The sequence below is a fragment of the Lissotriton helveticus genome, chromosome 3_1 (genome assembly GCF_964261635.1).
Source record: "Lissotriton helveticus chromosome 3_1, aLisHel1.1, whole genome shotgun sequence".
In the NCBI taxonomy this organism is placed as follows: Eukaryota; Metazoa; Chordata; class Amphibia; order Caudata; family Salamandridae; genus Lissotriton; species Lissotriton helveticus.
This window is the reverse complement of record NC_136061.1, coordinates 191,520,110-191,524,639: the sequence shown is the minus strand read 5'-3', so window position 1 is coordinate 191,524,639 and position 4,530 is coordinate 191,520,110. Positions and strand designations below refer to the sequence as shown.

General features: G+C 48.8%; 1 pseudogene; it reads right to left on the bottom strand.

Moving 5' to 3' along the window:
* Positions 1 to 943: 943 nt before the first annotated feature.
* On the bottom strand, positions 944 to 1,891 carry LOC144824468 (leucine carboxyl methyltransferase 1 pseudogene; annotated as a pseudogene).
* Positions 1,892 to 4,530: the final 2,639 nt, after the last annotated feature.

Below are 4,530 nucleotides of genomic sequence, written 5' to 3'. Positions count from 1 at the left end.
AAATTTGGCCCTGGGGAATGGGATCCCCAGTGCCAAGAAGGCTTGGGTAGGCTAGCTGCGTGGCCCACCCTTCTCTTTAAAATAATATGCGGCCTGAGTTGATGGGTCCCCCTCGCTGAGAAGGCTCGGAGAGGGGGTCCCCTTTCCTTTTCTATTATATTTGGCTCGGGGTGGATGAGGTCCTTGGAACCAAGACAGCTCAAGGAGGGCCTCCCCTTTATAGTAACATGCCACCCAGGGGGTTGGTGTCCCTGGGGCCTTATAAGTCTTGGGGAAAACATCCCTTTTTTAATGTATGTCGTCCCAGGAGATGGGGTGCATTAGGATCAGGAAAGGGGCTGCACCTCGCCGAAGAATTTGGCTCCAGGGGATGGGATCCCCAGGGCCGAAGAAGGCTTGGAGAAGGGGGTGAGCCACATGCCCCCTCCCCTGTTTAATTGTATTTGGCCCTGAGTGATGGAGTCCCTGGGGCCTTTTAAGGCTTGGGGAGGGGGCCCACATGGCATCCTCCCTTTTTTAATGGAATTTGACCCCAGAGGATGAGATCCCGTGGCCAATTAAGGATCAGGAAGAGGGCTGCATGCCCCCCTCCCCTTAATATATATGTTTTGACCCAGAGGAGGGTGTCCATGCTCGGAGCCCAAAGGCCAACTGCATGCCACAAAATGCAAATGCTGTGCACAGCGTGGGATTGGCAACCTGCTGGGGGTTTGGGCACAGTCTATCAGAATTTATTAAACACATACAAAACAGACCGCGTGGAAGAAGCGGGCAACACAGTTTCTTCCAAACATGGCACATGTAATGAGGGAGTGATGATTAGCCTTTTGGGATAATGGAAGGACAGCACATGCACATAGTCCAAAATGTCCTTCGGAAACAGGAATCCTTGTTCAGGCAGTAGCAGTATTCTAGGTTCTTCACTGCATTTCTTTTGTGAGGCCTAAAACGTAATGTTTGCCAACCCCAGTTGTCGCTTGTCTTTAGTTGCCCAGCAGATGCAGTAGTGAAGCAGCAACTGTTCCAACAGCTCTTTCTCATCCAAGAACCCAAGCTTCTCGATTCTCCTGACATCATCCTGCGGAAGTCTGCTGTAGACTTGAAGCATGTCCAATGCCATGGCATCTTCCCAGCCATTCAACAATAGCCTGTTCTTCTGTGTTTGTAAGGACTGACACGCATCAACACCAGCTAAGTCACATTTTCTCCTCTGCATGTTCTCGACCATGATATGACCAAAGCGATCACCCATATTTATGTGCTCATAGTTGATAAACATGGCTGCTGGGAAGGTATTTGCTGCCCAGAAGAGGAGAGCAACTGACTGCTGTGGACTCATGTACACCAGGACGCATTCTGCAACCAGGAGAGTGGGCAAATCTGGGTTAATTTTGAACTTTTTGAACCTTTCCTCTAGATCTGGCAAGTTTCTGAGGTCAGCTCTAATGATGGAATACCGTGTTGAGTCCATACAGTGGGAGTCCAGGAGCAGAGATTCCCCAGATTGTAGCTGATGGGTTTGCTCAGTGGAGGTTTTGATTTAATATTGTATAACTTGCGTGCAACAATCATCGGGAAATCCACTTCAAAGTACTTGAGAGGCAGGAGGTTCTTATCCTTTAATCGCCAGAATATGGTATCCAAGCCAGAGCCAAGGTTGAGGATTTGACAGTTGCCCTTTGTATGCCGGAGGAAGGCACTCACCAGATGATGGACTCCTTACACGCAAGCATAATAGCCTCGGTTGATCTCTGGAGCTTTTCGTTCTTTGGCCTGTCTTACAAAATACACTTACAGCGAACCTTTTGCAGATGGAGGCGTCGTCACAGGTGGACCTGACTGCTTCGTCTGCTGTGTCTGAGCCTAGGCCTGGCATGTCCTTGGAGGACATGGTGACAGGAAAGAAGACTAGTGACCACGGTTCACTGACTACGCCCCTAAACAACTAACATTCCCACCACACATGCCAGACCTCCAGAATCAAACCCAAGATTTCCGAAATAGTGCAACAATCCCGATTACCCCTGCGCCGTTTGCCACTCTAACCTATTTCAATAACTGAAAATGGCCAACCCCACAATGCGCCTGGTCAAATGTAGTGTGCTGCATGGGGTTGGCTGCCTGCAGGGAGTTGGAGGCAGGGCATGGGTACAAGCTGAGTCCTGCCACCAACCCCACACCACACATAACCAAATGCCATGCGCAGTGTAGGGTTGGTTGTTTGCTAGTGGTGGCCTGTGGCCAACCCCACTCCGTGCAAGATAAAAGACAGTGAGCAGTGGGGGTTGGCTGTCTTTGGGTGAGTTTGCGCATGGCAATAAAATATTGCTTTACGTTGAAAAAAAACCCTAGAAATTCATTGAAAAAACCAAATGTTAAAGTAACGGTATAGTTAGGTGTGATAAAAAGATCTGATTTATTATTATTTTTTTTTTTAACCTTAGAAACTTACTGAAGAAAACAAAGGTTAAAGTGATGTTATAATGAGGTAAATAGTTCACTGACAACATTAACGTTTTGAGGTAATGAATCCTCAAAAATCCACCTGTTACATTTAGCAAAGCTAACTATAACTTGTGCCCCCCATGCACTGCTTATGACCTTACATACTACATCTTTCAAGACATGTTCTATGATATCATTGATGACATCTGTTGGAAATGGCCCTTTTTACAGGGTTATCCCAAATGTTTTGCTTCTTCCTCCTCTTTTTTCCTGACTTGTTTGTGTTGGTTTTAAGTCTGCTAACCAGTGCTAAAGCGCATATGCTCTCTGTGTAAATTGTGTTATGGACTGGTGTTTCCATGATTGGACATTTCATTTACTTTTGGTCCCTAGTAAAGTGCACTGAGTGTGCCAGGGCCTGTAAATAAAATGCTACTACTGGGCCTGCAGCACTGAATGTGCCACCCATGTGAGTAGCCCTAAAAAGGTACCTCAGACCTGCCATTGCAGAGTCTGCAAGCAGTTTGTAACTGTCATACCGACATGGCCTGTGCACACACAGGCCAGTCTCTAACCTTCTCCTTTCTTACATGTCAGGCACCCCGAAGGTAGGCCCAAAGTACCCCTGTGGGCAGGGTGCAGTGTATGTGAAATGTAGGACATTCCCGGGTGTGTGCGGCATTTCCAGATAGTGAATTACAGCCCATTTCATTTTTCACTATTGCAAGGCTACCTGTTCCCCATAGGACAGAATGGGAAGTTTGTTTATAACATCTTATAAACATAACTGGCCCTGGGAACTAGGTGGGAAAATAAAATTTAGTATGCCTGAACTCAGAATCCAACGATGCATCTTTTAGTAAAGGTGATTTTTACATTCTGTGTTTGAAAATTTCACTTTTAGGAAGTAGGTATTTTCTTGTTCAGTCATCCCGTGTGCCTCTACTAGAATGTGGATTGCCTGTCTGGGTTTTGGATGACAGATGACTAGGAAGCAAGGGTGGCTCCCGATAGTATAGGTAGGCCAGGAAAGGGCTGAATAGACCTGGGCTGCAATGGGGGAAGAGGGAGGAGATTTCCTTGCACCTCAAAGGGCCTGGTCTGCCTCTGACAATGCCGTCTCCACCCCCTGCCAGGAAATCACAGCATAGAAGGCAGAACTGGTTCTGACTGGGCACATACACCCTCTGCCTACAGGACCAAATAATTTTTGGATACAAATACTGTGGCCCAGACCCCTGAACTTTAAAACTCTTTTGGATCAAGCAGACTGCCATGAAGAAGAGCTGGAGAAGCTTTGAGGAGGTACTACTACTTTGCTGAGTTGGTCTGCAGTGGCTGCTTCTTTGTTGGGCAGTGAAAGGACTGGATTGAACTTTCTGCAATCTACTTTATGAGTTTCTCCAAGGGCTTGAGGTAGAGCTTGACCCCTGTTCAAAAAGTCTCAGAAACAGCAAAGACTTCAAGCTCTTCTGCCCTCAGCACTGGGGACTGTGTGTTTTGTGCTGCAACAGAAGAAAAGCAACCCGACGACTTCTACGAAGCCGCTGCCGAATCAGTGTCCTGAAGGCACCACAGAAGGCACTGCCGCAACACTGTCCTTGGTCCTACCGAAGACGACTGCTGATGCCGCCACCAAGCCGCTGCTCACACCGCAACCTGTGGGCACCACACTCCGTACCACCTGGCTTGACAGCGATGACTGGGCCTCCCCGACAATGCCGCTCCATGCCAAAATTGATGCTGCTGCTTGCACTGTGGTTCGAGAGCACCACTTGCAAAGTTACATGATGCTCCGCCCTCAACCACCGTGACCTGCCAGCACCATGACGAGCACTGCCTTAATCTCGCACTGCCTTCATCTCACATTGCGACCCTGGTCTCACCGAAGCCGCCATCTGACGCCGCCACCGAGCCTTTGCTCGCACCACGACCTGAGGGCACCGCACGCCACACCCCTGCACTTTGCACCGCAGCACACGACGCGCAGCCCTCATCCCGCACCGCAGTCTTGGCATACCGACGCCAGCGAACAGTTTGTCAACCGACAACAGCGCTTCAGCAACGACGCTGTCGCAGCTTGCA